This window comes from Schistocerca cancellata, chromosome 2, assembly GCF_023864275.1.
Source record: "Schistocerca cancellata isolate TAMUIC-IGC-003103 chromosome 2, iqSchCanc2.1, whole genome shotgun sequence".
Lineage (NCBI taxonomy): Eukaryota > Metazoa > Arthropoda > Insecta > Orthoptera > Acrididae > Schistocerca > Schistocerca cancellata.
This window is the reverse complement of record NC_064627.1, coordinates 407,958,987-407,973,485: the sequence shown is the minus strand read 5'-3', so window position 1 is coordinate 407,973,485 and position 14,499 is coordinate 407,958,987.

The window sequence follows — 14,499 nt, the reverse complement described above, 5'->3', positions numbered from 1 at the left end:
TTGCGGTGCACCTCGGATTTGAGAGTCTTTTGAGAGTAGACATATTGCCAGAGGGAACTAATTAGTGGTGCAGAAGAAGTATTTTAGCTCTGTCTCGATAGTCAAAGCGAGGACCGAAACCTTCACTTAGATCGATAGCATTCACGTAGAAGCGCATATAGATAATCCAGATCGGCCAACAAACATATTCTAATAAATATACGCTTAATTCTGTGTCACGCGCCACACAGTGCTAAGAGTGTTTGAATTCCGATTACAGTGAGATGCAAAGGAACTCAGTGGACTAAATGTGTGGCACGTTACGGTACACATAGACTGACAAAAATGTTGATGTACCCGGAAAGGAGGAGTCATCGAAATGAAACTTTACCGTTCGAGAGGGTATGTAATCTCCTTCCAGTAATTACAATCTCGAGGTAGATTTACAAAGAACTTGGCAGTATGCATCCATTTATCATTAAGACGTAGCACCCCTTCTGCCCTGGATGAGGGCAGTGATTCTTTTGGGAAGTGTACCTTAAAGTCCTTGTATACTCTTCCGAGGCAAGCTTGCCGCATCTATTGACACTTGTTCCTGAAGTCTTGCGTTGGTGGCACTGAGACGGAACTGACGTCCCAGATTATCTCACACATTTTCTATTGGGAACAAATCTAGTATTCTTATTAGCCAGGGGGGTAGTACCAAATCACGCAGAAAGTTAATAGAAACATGAGCCATGTGTCGACGAGCATTGTCCTATTGAAAAATGGCACCACGATATCGTCGCATGACGATAACATGCGAGGACGCAGGATGACTGTGGCGTACCGTTGTGGCGTGACTAACAGCCGTGACGTGAAATCATACCCAATGGCTCTCTATAACATGACACCAGGAGTAACACCACTAAGCGCTCCAAAACAATGGAAGAGGGGACCTTTTCCTAGACCCCTACCATACTCGCCAATAATAGTCATCCACGACATCCTGACCAATGGTGCTGGTGTGCATTACTCGCTCTCGGGTGACAGGTGCTGATGTCAAGGGGTTACAGTGATCCTGGTGCAAAATATTGTGATCCTCCCTTGTGGTGGTGACACGTTGTCGGCTGGAACCTTGACAACGACTCTACCTGCCCTGACGTTCCCCTGCAGTCCAACATCGGGCCACTGCCACAACTGTAGGCCCCACAAATCTGGATACCACAATTTCACCAGCCCGCCAAATAGAGACCTACAGTGAGCCCCCTTTGAAACTGATGTCAGCTGTTGATAGTCCCGTCTCATACTAGTTCGTGATCTCTCAACATCTAACACTGCCACATCCCTTATAGGTCTGATAACAAAACTAAAAAGGAACAACAGTAATCCACTCTGGTTCTACTAGCCACAGAGAATTGCAGTTCTAATTATTTACATATGCACCGATGGTGTATGTGTGTTTGGAGCTACAATGAAATCCGACCACGTCTTTTGGGTGCATCACTTTTTTGTCAGTAGCGATTATACCACGAAACTGGTTGAAAATGATAACGCAAAACACTTATTTTAATTTTCCTTTGGATATATTTATTAGTGTTAATTTTACAGGCAGTCGCTCATCTTCTAGCCACTGGACATGCCACATGAAGGAATCGAGGTTTCCAAATTTATATTCTCTCGTACAAACCTTGCGTATACTCTCCCGATATGCATATATTAATTTTATTTGAAAAACTATACAACCATGAAAACCTGCATAATCATCAGACAAATTGTCGATCCCTAGGCGATACGGTAGCATTTCTTTTTTATTCCTGCTCTTTGAAACTATGGCAGGCTTTCGGTGGATCCCATAACGAAGGAAAACATCTTTTTAGCTGAGTCAGTGGTGTGATCCACCCGCTTAGGAATTGTCTCTGCGCTGATAATTTGTGACCTTGGGTAGGCTTCGAAAGTTCTCTGAATTTTCTTTCAACCGTTTTATGGACTAGTCTACACTCAAACTACTTTTCTACGAGACGGGGGGTGGTCATAAAATTTTAATTATCTTCTCGAAAAAATCAAGCTTCAATCACGAAATTTGGTGATGATGCTACTCCTTTTCTACATATTCACCTTTCACGCTGCACATTCTTTACAAAGCTGTATGAGTTGTCGGAGGCCTTGGTTGAAGAAATCTACAGTTTGGCTGCTCAGGAAAAGACAACCTAGAAAATCACGTCAGTCCTGGAAATTACTGCAATTAAACGGTTTTTTCATTATTTATTGTTCAGACCTGTTGGATAGAGACATATATTATTTAATGAAATTAGCATTCAAGAACGCGGAAAGAGCAGACGACGAGTTGGTGGAACGAAATGGTACAAGAAAGGCGTAAGTTAATTACTAGAGGCCAGCGAGCTTTGGGTTTTTGAATATTCATCGACACAGAATAGCACGGACGCAGGGAAAACTCCGCCACGTTGAAGGTAAGGGGCAGGCTATTCAAACGACCAGCCGTAACGAACCAGTCTGGCTGTCGCCTATCTCGCCCATCCCACACCCCAAGACAAGCGACACGCCCGGCTTTTTAACGGTCGTGGAAACGGGACGCTTTCACGTAATGGGACTCAACTCTGCTTGGAACTCTTTTCTGTACCGAAAGTAAGACACCATTCTCGAAATTCAAACGACCCCCAGAAGCAGGGGTGGTCATTAACCAGAATCTTTCACTTTGTACAGCAGTTAGGCGAGCGGGGAGGCCAGGCATAACTCGGCTACATTGTTACGGACCAGGCGGGAGAGAAGACGGACTTTTAATGATACTCTCAGTGAGCGTATCCGTCAGTAACGCAGGTGTTGTTATGATTATTACGTGTTTTATAGCCATGATTAGTCGGCCACATGGGTCAGTGAAATAAATACACTCTTAGACAAGAAAACTGCCCACCACAAAGGAATTATCAGAATGGGACGGGAATTGGTAGATGTGATGCACATGTCCAGATAAACAAAGAATTAAACTTTCAGAAAAATTTGATGATTCATTCAAGAGGCCCTTATACAAGAAGGTATTCGGTTTGGCACTGATGTTGCATCTCCTGAGAAATATCGTGCCACATTCTGTCCAGTTGGCTCGTTAGATAAAATCCCGAGCTGGTTGGACGGCCCTGCCCACAATGCTCGAAACGTTCTCTGTTGGAGAGACATCCGGCAACCTCGCTGGTCCAGGTAGGATTTGGCAAGTACGACTACAAGCCGTAGAGATTCTCGCCCTGTGTGGGCGGGCATTATCTTGCTGGCATATAAGCCCAGGATGACTTGTCACATAGGGCAACAAATCGGGGCGTAGAATATCGTTGACTTTCCGTTGTGCTGTAAAGGTGACAACCAAAGGAGTTCTGCTATGAAATGAAATGTCTCCCTAGGCCACTGCTCCTGGCTGTCAGTCCGTATGGTGGCCGACAATGAGGTTGGTATCTCACCAGAGTCTGGAGCGTCTCCAGACACATCTTCACTAGTCATCGGGATCACTTCTAAGCTGTATTCTTCACTGAAGACAATCGTACGCCATTCAATGCGATTCCAGGCCGCATGTGCCAGACAACTTCGGATTGGCTTGCTGGTGTAAATATATCAATTGCAGTCGGTGCAAGTAGAGCTTCCTTTCTGTGAATTGCCTATTAATGGTCCTAGTGGTCAGTGAAGCACCAGTTGTACCTCAGATCGATGATAAAGGCGAATCCGGCGTTCTGAATGCCTCTCTGACAACTGCTCGATCCTAACATTGTGTCGTCTCTCTAGGTCGACGGCTTCCTTCTTGACGGTGTGTTCGGGCATTGTTCATCCATTGTTGCGAATATCCGAATACTGACATACCTTTCAAATGTCGACCGATTCGTCATTTACTCCAGCCGGAATCTTTGAGCCGAATTACACGTCCTCTTTCAAATTCTGACATCTGCGTGAATTGTTCGTGCGCCTGTCTGCGAGATATAGTTTCTGTCCAGCTGAGTACATGGAATGAAATTGGCAAACACTTTATGCCCTGGTATCAACATGCCCCTGCTTAGTTTCCTTGCCAGCTGCGCTGCGTAATTACGTCACAGCGTCATACATTCGTCTATCGGCTGCAAAAATTTAAAATTTTGCATTCTCCTTCAATACCTTCATGAACATCAATTTGTGACCGTTTTGCATAACTCCTTCGTGGTATGTCTTTTTTTGTCGTAGACTGTATCTTAATGGAATTGTTGAGTAGTCTAACATATTTGAAGGCAGACTCTGGTGGTCAGCCACTAATGTCTGCCGTGTACCAATGAATTTATCTTTACAGCCTTTCTTAATACTAAATCTTGCGCACAATAGAGGCCAGTATTAGTAGCTGGCAGGGCGTGAGGTCACGGCGAAAATAACTCACGACCTGCAACACCAACCAGACAAGAAAACGGATAAGTTGTACTGAGCACACTGGAAGCCTCTGCACCATCTAATAGCTCTGTCATATGACGATTTGTTGCTGTTGTACACTTCCGTCAACTCAGCTTGAATTATTGCAGCGTTGTTTCGTTTCAAATGCAGAAAATGAAACATTGCAAGATTCTATACTTTATCAGTGGGCTGCGCCATTGTTTTTTTGGCTCCACTAGGGCCATGCAGCGGTACTGTGGCACTGGGCTTTCAACGTGTAACAAGAATGCAGACATGCAGCTGCCTTCAAATAAAAAATTAACTGTGTATCTTTAATTTTTTGTGGTGAAAACTGAAAAGTTTCTGACAGCCACTCTTATGCACTGGGGCGTACATTATACTGATGAGGAGTCCCACCAGGAAACAGAACCAAACAGTAGACTGCAATTTGTGAAAAACGGAGCAGACTTATGTAAAGTTCTGAGACATAAGTCAATCAGTCTGAATCAAATCACAACTTTTGTAAAAGTCTACATACTAATCAATTTTTTGAAGCTAGTTTCGACTGTCATAGAGAATGGAAAGGAGGGCTTTGGAGTCATGTGGAACATGGAACGTTAGGGATCATTTTCGAAGACAAAAGCATTAGGAATATAAAATTGTTGATACATGCAGATCGACAGGGTTACATTTCAAAAGTAATTAGTTGACCTAAAGTCACAGAGACATTTCACTCCACGTGCGCAGTTTTATCAAGCATTCCGAATTTCAAAGAGTGTGCACTATGATTTGGTACAAGAGGATTCCATTATTCAGTTACAGCCTTGCGTTTGGCTGCTGAGGTACAGAAGGAACGAAATTGTTTTGTTTATACTGCAGTGAATATAATGTATACTCCTGTTGAAACTAAGATATTTTACATTTTGCAAAGTTTTGAAACCCGAACGTTTGAACAGCTATCCTGAGACTTCATTTTCTCGGATATTCCTGGACCTTTACAAGGAGCCAGTTTGTACGGTTAAAATGAACCTAAGACTGTTATTTTCGGCACTATGCTCGGAGCTGGAAATGTGAGCATAGCCCTGACAGCTACAGGACTAAAATGAGTTATGTAGGATTTGTGACTATATGATTTATTTTAGCGGGTCTGAATGATGCTGGGACCTTTAATAAAACTGTTTCCCAATCCATCAGGTTGGCTGGTACGGCAACTGTATTTCGAAGAAAAACAGTCTTCGTTGAGACAACTGTTGTTCATTGCCGCTGGTTAATCGCTAATGCTAATTTTCAACGAAGACTACTTTTCTTAATAATAATAATAATAAAACCGTTTCATAAACGCAAACTTGTAGCTCATTGAAGCAGACCCGCCCTTACCACATACAACTACGTAAATACCGGGCTGGCTCCCACGTCCCGCTTCAGATACACGACTCACAGACACTTAGAAAGACGCAGACACATGGGGTGCACGAATTGCGTCCCGCTGGCAGGGGAAGCGTCAAGCTGGGTATCCTGTCACTCAATGTCGTTAGCACTGCTTCGGCCCTTAAAATAGTGTCGCCCTTGTAGTCGAACGGGACAAGGCAAAGATGAAACAGGAGAAGACTGAAGCAGCCCCGCCACATAAAGTGTCCGTTACCCCCTGTGGCGTAATAACGTCGCGCAGGCACGTCATGCGGATTGCTCATCACCAAGAGCACGTGCAGGAGTTTCTTGCCGGAGTTTGAGGAGACACACGATGTGGCACTGCAGTTACAGGGGAGTATCGTAATGAAAACTGAAAATCACGTGCACAGAAAAGTCATTCGCAAACCCAGTAGAAACAAAGAACGTGAACAGAATGAGATTTTCACTCTACAGCGGTGTGTGCGCTGATATGAAACTTCCTGGCAGATTAAAACTGTGTGCCGGACCGAGACTCGAACTCGGGACCTTTGCCTTTCGCGGACAAGTTCTGTGAGGACGGGGCGTGAGTCGTGCTCTTGCCCGCGAAAGGCAAAGCTCCCGAGTTCGAGTCTCGGTCCGGCACACAGTTTTAATCTGCCAGGAAGTTTCAAAGAACGTGAAATTTGTAAGGATAAGGCAACTAATGTTCGAAAATTTCCTTCCAAGATTTAGGAAGACAGTCGACATGCTAAAACACTTAGTAAATGTCATGGGATAGGCACCTGATTTATTGTGGGTTCTCCTCTGGTCCTGAAGACTGCAGTGAGATGCCGTGGAAGTGAGTCTAGAAGTACTTGGTACTCTTCCGGAAGCAGCTTACATCAAATCGTTCGCATAGCAGCAGCCAGTTCTGGTCTCTTCATACGTGCAGGATCCATGGTATGGAGCCATGTTCCATGACATCCCAAGTATGCTCAATGGGGTTCAAAGCTGTGCTCCAGGATGGCCATCTCAGTTTTTGGACCTCCTCTAAATGTTCCTGGAACCATTCCTGGGCGATAAGGGAGCGTTGTGGCGGCGTGTTATCATCTTGAAACATCGCAGAAACGTCAGGGAGACGGAGATTGCTCCAAGCAGCTCATCATGCCGCGGACCATTCAAATTCCCTTCCAGAACAGGGGGCCCGTTCTATACCAGGAAAATGCACCCCAGGTCACAACAAAGACACCAATTCCTTGGACGACACCTTCTTGGCAGGCGGGATCCATCGATTCGTGTAGTCTGCACGACAAACAGTGCTTTCCGTCGGTATGGTGCAGTTGAAATCGTCATTGGCCCAACCGTATCACTTTACGCCATTGCTCCAGTGTCCATCGTTGGTAAATGACGACAAACGTAAGTCGTTGTGTTCGATGTTAGATTAACTAACAGCGGCATCCGTGTGCGGCACCGGCTCCTATACCCCATTGAACCCATGTTCCTACGCACTGTCCAGTGTGAGTCTCGTCTGGAATGTCCTGTGTTGAACAGAGCTGTGATTTGTTGCACTGTTGCCCTTCTGTCGCTACTGACGATCGTCCTCAGACGTCGCCGGTCACGTTCATCGAGGGTGGCTGGACGGGCGGTAGGTCACCTGTTGTGGACTGCGAAACCCTCAATCAGCCATTCACGATGCACCCTGGACACCATCGCACGTGTGAAGCCGAAATCCTGCAACTCTGAAGAAACCGGAATTCTCATCCGTCGGGCACCGACTGCTATACTCCGCCCGAACGGCGTCAGCTCAGAACAACGTTGCATGTTATAAAAATGACTTCCACAACAACTTCTCAGAAGTTCTCCTATACAACTACAGCCGGTACAGGAGGCGTATGGTGCGCATACAACAAACTTGTGCCATCTGTGCATCGCTGTCCAATGACATTTGCTGTACCAGTGTACCACACAAACGATATCAATGTTCTGCTAAAGAATGATCAGAAAGTTCAAACGGTAGTAACCAGTTACAAATATAAGGGGCAATCTAAAAGGTTCCATTCAAAGGCCGTACTGTCCAAAATCGGTATGCTAACGAGGCAGCCGGCCTTGTTGGAACTGTAGCAAGGGTGTTGGCGCAGCAGCTGCGCTACCAACATGCGGCAGGTCACTTAATATTTATGCAGCGAGTTTTTCGGGAGTGTTTAGTTCAGTGTCAGAAGAAACACTGTTAATAATTTTAGGAAGTATTTTTTGGGTACTATCATCAGTTACAGAGCTCCATGCTGTTAGTTGGTGAAAGTGGACGTTTAGGAGATGATTCAGATCGTTGGTGCCAAAATCACGAACAAAATTCAGTAAAAGTTCTGACAACCAGTAAGTCTGGTCGTCGTGTTCCGAGACGTTAGCCAAAGAAGGAATCCAGCAAATGAACCCAAGCAGAGGCATGATATAGTTGATATCAGGACTCGGACGGTATGCATTTCATCTGTATCTGCAAGAAACTGACAAGTAAATTTGCAGATCTCGGTACAGCCGAACTGTTGCGTTACAGTGTCATCTAAGCTTTGTTATTTGCGGCAGCAACGACGTAGATGTGGACCTCTGCTATGCATTAAGAAACCTTGATTACTTAATAACTATAGCAGGCCGGAATGGCTAAGCGGTTCTAGGCGCTACAGTCTGGAACCGCGCGACCGTTACGGTCGCAGGTTCGAATCCTGCCTCGGGCATGGATGTGTGTGATGTCCTTAGGTTAGTTACATTTAAGTAGTTCTAAGTTCTAGGGGACTTATGACCTCAGACGTTAAGTCCCATAGTGCTCAGAGCCATTTGAACCATTTGAACCAACGAGGCAAAATCGCCCTGAGCATTAAGACAGTCATCCCACCAACACACTAGGATGAAGATACCCGTTTGGCAAAAACCACCGTGCGCTGTTGCATGAAAAAGTCCGTAACTGACTGCTGCACATCCTCGTCCGACAGGACTCGTCGGCTTTTTTTAAGCGTCCGGAGACGGATAATTGTGTGGGTAGAGATCAGGACTATAGGGCGGGTACTCGAGTGTCTCCCACTTGCCTGTAGTGGATGAGGCTGGCTTCCCAGATCGACTGGCGCTTGCTGTCGAACCGCAACGTCAACTTGCCGCACCATTCCATAACGGTGGTTTTCGTGGACATGCTGTCCCTTACATATTCTTCATTCTCCGATGAATGTCTACCAATGTTTGTCCCTCGCCAACCAAGAAAAGAATAACAACACCTCATCCTGTTTAGGCGCATTTGGTAGAAACGTAGCCATAGTTCACTTTTCCGCATTTACTGCACGCACCTCGGAAAGATATCAGTGCCACACTAATCCCTTCCCTACATGTCGGTGCTTATACACTCGCATCCGAGCCGTCCTACGCTAAATGTACGCTGCCGAAACGCCTTCAGAAGAAAACTTCTTGATCACCGCTTATACATTCAGCAGCCCCTCAAATTATCATTTGGAACAAGGTCTACAAGCATATACGATTGCACGCACACATACACACATACGCACACACACACACGCATCCACGCATACACACGCACATACGACGCTCGAATGTCACGAACATAACAATAAAAATACGTAAATCATTTACAAAACAGTATTTACAATTTGTAATCATTTCTGAAAAACTAATCAACAGCCTCTTTACATAGAAAGCCATCGTACTATATATCTTTTAGCTAATGGATCATAAAATTTCTCAAATTAATGGCAAATGGAAAATTAAAAGCAAATGTCTCCGGTATCGCCTACATGGATGCAGCAATCATAGAAAATGAATTTGGGAGTAGTCACAAATCGCATGCTACATTCTTTTATTATGACATTTGTCTCTCGTCACATGCGAGCAATGTCAAACATTTAGTAGCCTACATCGGGACTGTATACAGCCGTCGGCTCCTAAATTTCTGTAGATGCTCATGTGTGGATAACCGCACCATGTTATAACGCCACTTGGAAATGCTTCACAATTTGAATGAAAACCTGCTGAATATTTTAAGGAACAGCTTTGAATGTACTGGGACTGATGCAAATAAAATTACTTGCTTCAAAGCTTTTCTTAAAAAAAATTGAAATGGTTCGTAGAAGATTACAGTTAGAAGCTTTGTAGGACTCCGTTATAAAACATAGCTCATTTGGTGGTAGCGCCTAAAACTGGATGTCCATATGTTGTGATAATTACCAATCGTAAAAAGAAAAAATGAGTAAGTCGCCCCATTTGTTCAGGTGGAAGAAAACATACGAGAGGAAGTTTCGTGGGATCTGACACATTCATTTTTATACCTAGAGATTTCTGGTTGTAATCAGAGCAGTGGTGAATTAAATGCTAGCTTCAACTGTGAGTCGTAGGCACTGGAAAAGAAATAGGGCTTGTTTCCAGAGCTATGTCACACCGTTCAGTAGCTGGAGTTACTCCAGCATCAATTCCACTGCTTACGAAAGAGCTGAGGAGTATGTAGCTGTTGCGATGGAGGATAGAACGCGGCATGGTGACGTCAGGAAGTCTGAACGTTCTTCCAGAGGCGCGCAGCGGTGAAAGGCTTTCCTTCTGAATGCATCTGAAGTTCGCTTTGCTCGTCTCTCTTTGCTGACACGCAGCGTGATGGGATAAGAATCTGAGGCAAATCCTCGGAGAACGGCGGCGGTGAGATCAAAGGGGATCAGGGTGGCCGCGTTGGGCGTGAAGCCACAGCTCCAGCATGTTGCGGCCCCAGCGCGGGGAGCCAGGCGTTGGCGGCGGCGTGGGTGGAACGGAGGGGAGGGGAGACAGAGATCAGCGGAGGCAGCCCCGGCCCGGCGACGCGGCGGCCGCGACAAATGCCGGCGCGGCGGCGCCCGCTCTTGCCGCTGCTCTCACTCCGGCTGATCAACATCCTGCTGTTGGCGCATTCCATTTTGGGCCAAGAGAGTCTCCCACCACGAAGGAATAACTGTTGCGAAACTCTTTATTCCTTTTTGTTTATCCCAACTGCAAAATTTGATAGTCACCCCATTGTGATCAACTGAGTTGCAGGTACTGTTCTTTAAAGATTTATTTAGTCGATAAAAGAACAAGTGGTCTGGCAGCTAGATAGTTATGTCGAGGTCGGCCGTCTTGTTTTTCAGTTCCCCAAGACATTTGATACCATTCCGAACACTCGTCTAGTGAACAAAATACGAGCTTAGGGAATATCAGACCAGTTTTTGATCGAAGAAAACGGATGACAGTAGGTCGTTCGCAGAGGAAAATTCGGTCAAGTGTTACACTCCACATCACAATTAAAGTGCCACTTTTGCGAAAGCCTTTCCTTGTCTCCAGTTGAGCGGCAGGAGTTTGAAATTTGGCTCAAAGAAGCCTACAACGTTCCTCTGTAATGATGTGAAGGCTCGTCGATGCCTCAAACAACAAGTTGTAGACACATTCAAAAAAAAGCCCAAGCACGTAAATTTATTCAGGTGTAAGGGGAGTTAATGATGTTAGATTGGCACCTAATGTCACCACAACTCTACCAAACGCCACTGTGGACGTGACACACGCAGAGAAAATCGTTACACCCCCTCCCCTTATTCACATTTCAGTCCCTCATTTGACGCCTGTGCTGTGGAGGTCAGACCGGCGGTGCCCAGCGTTGAAATCACGCGGTTTTCTTATGGGTGGCTGAGCAAATCGTTTCAGACAAACCGTCGCACGGAATCGACGAGAAATGGCGTCATTGAAACTATTCCTTCCCTTGGGGCGTTGATTCTCACAATGTCGCCTTCGAAAACACCGGTACGCAGTGCACTGAGCAACGTGACGACATTCATGACAACTATGACTTAACATCATCAGTCCCCTAGACTTAGAACTACTTAAACCTAACTAACCTAAGGACATCACACACATCCATGCCCGAGGCAGGATTCGAACCTGCGACCGTAGCAGCAGCGAGCTCCCCTCTGTCCTTGGGTAGAGTGAGAAAGTTGTATCTAATGTTAAAACAAGATAACTTTGCTGACAAATGAGGCAGTGTAAGAATGATGGGAAGAGTTTGTGCGACGTGTTGAAGCCGCGATGCTAAGTACAGATTGACATAATGTGCTCACTGTACGATTCTGAGGGACCATAAGCGTTGATCCACTACGCTGGCTTGAGTCAATGTTGAGTTTATTTCCCGATGGCACCCCACATGTTGCGAACCAGGACATGGCCGCTGTCATGTCATAGGCTCCAGTGACGATGAGCATCACGTCATATGCATAGGCCTTGTATTCGTAAGATCGACAGCCAAAGTGGATTCCTGTTAATCGTTGATGCAAGCCACACAGCAAAAGTTTCAGTGCCAAAGCGTTACAGGCTCTCGAGTTACAGGCAAGGTGAATAGTGCAGCAGCTTTTCGGTAAGGGTCTGCATTTAACTGAAGTCAATACCTGTCACCATGTCATCCACTCGACCCTGGCATAGTTGCGCTAGAGTTGAAGTAGGCAAGGGTTCTCTCCCTCTTGCTGAGGCAGAAGGAGTGTAGATGTCAACGAGCTGCATGACATTGTCCGTAACGACCATGCCCTTGTATTCAGGAGATATCGCAAGCTGGTGGTCGTCAAATTCTCACGAAGAAGGATGGCAACCCTGCTTTCGGTGGGGAATATGTGGGAAACGCAAGTCGTATATCCAACGAAGTCCGGAAACTTGCTACATGGACTTCTTGTATCAACGGCGTCGTCAACAGCTCATCGATACTTTGGTCATGCCTCACGACCCACAGGTCATCAACATCATTAATGTATTCGTCAAACACTGCCGACAAACTTACAGGGAAGAAGATGTCAATGCTGGTGCGGACGACTGCATCTTGCATTATGTGACGCGCACACTCAGCCACATAGAGGCAGATTCTGTAACAGTGTCGGTCACACTAAACGAAGTCGACGATGCATTCGGTAAGGGTGCAATCAACAGATCACCCTGCATCGACAACTTATCAATTGAATTTTAGCGAACCTTCCAGGAGCTCATGCCAATGTGGTGGACGACTATGTTCCAGGAACTGATGACATGTGACCAAGCAGTCCTACTCGCCTTTGTTGAGGGCTTTATGATTCCGGTCCACAACACAGCCCGCAATCCGACGGTCGCTAACTACAGATTGCTCACCCTCCTCAATGTAGATTACCCGCTTACTGGCGATGCGTCTCCGGATGATACTCCCTCGTGTCCTCTCCCCAGAGAAAACGACGCCTGGAAGACAGGCGATGCCGCAACGTACCTGCGATGGCGGCGACCTGCAGGCTCCATGCAGCAGTCATCGCTTTAGATTTCGATAGCACATTCGATAATGTGAGCCATCGTGTCCTGTTTTCAGTGGCATTCCTCATGGGCATCCCAGCTCCTTTCATCAATATTCTCCGGCGCTTTTACAGCAGTGACAGTTCACGAGTCCAAGTCACTGGACGTTTGGCAGAGTCGGAAATCATCCACCGCTCAATTCGTCAAAGGTGCCCCTTCTCTATCCGCCAGTATGCTATTGCGCTAGAGCCGCTCGTTGGCAGCCTGACAACCGAACTCGCTGTATTCAGCTTTTGCATAACAGGTCACAGCGCCCGTGGGGAGTAGAGAAGTCGGCCACAAGCTGAGGCAAGTTAGTGCTGTTAACGAAAGGCACTAAATAAGTGAGGGCCAAAGACGCGGATTAACAATTATAAATGAAGCCCTTACAAGAACATATCACAGAGTAGCAGCTTATATTTAACACTCTATTCAAGAACACAGAACCTGATAATTAAAGGCAGCCTCATGCTTTACTCAGCTGGCTAGTCATAGTTATACTCGGAGCCTCAGCGACAACTACAGTAGTTAACTGTCTTGCTACCTAGCCGTTTGTTGGCGCATATTACAATAAGTCAAGAAGTAATAAGCTTATCTCAACAGAACTAAAATTAAACAGATTCTCAGGCCCATTAGCTGCTTACGCAACATCCTAAGCAAGAAAATCTATAACACAATTGGCATATGTATTAGACGTGCAGTGTTTAAAGCCACTCCCTCACATCCAAAAAAATTAAAAGGCAACTGCTAAAAAACCAGCAGCAGAAAATGCAACTAGTAAATTTCATTGACTTTAGGCACAGGTGTTCGTAGGGGTAATTAAACATTTCAGTTCAATCAGAGTTTAAGGTAGCCATCTGTACGAAAACTGTGACCCAATTACACCACAAAATTGTTTAAAGAAAACTGAAGGACTAAAATTCAATTAACAATTTTCTAGTTAAAAAAGGGTGCCCATTGACATTTAAATAAAACAGGGCAACCCTCAGAGTAATTACCAACACAATAGAAGGATGAATAACATTAGCAACTGCCTTCGAGCACTGTAACTGAACTTAAGCGATCAATTACACATGCAATAAATAACGCAGTAAATCACCCTTAAGAGGCACTGAATGGCACGAACACACAACTGATAAAAAAATACCAATAAATAAGAAAAAGGGGGCTCAATCAATAATCAACCCTTCAGGAATCCACCAAGACAAGGTAAAGCAAGACGCTCTCGTAGTACGACCATTGTGGATGAAAGATGCAAAAGGCGAAGGCAAGAATTAAATATCCAGTCACACATAGCACTGAATCGCCTGAATCGCAAACCGACGGACATAAAGACGAACGGAATTCATACAACAGGATGCTGTCTCCCCAAAAATTCAACAGGCGAGAAACGCTAATGCCGTGACCAAAACAAACACTCGGGAAATACAGCTGCCCTTGGTAGTCCTGGTGTGCCGT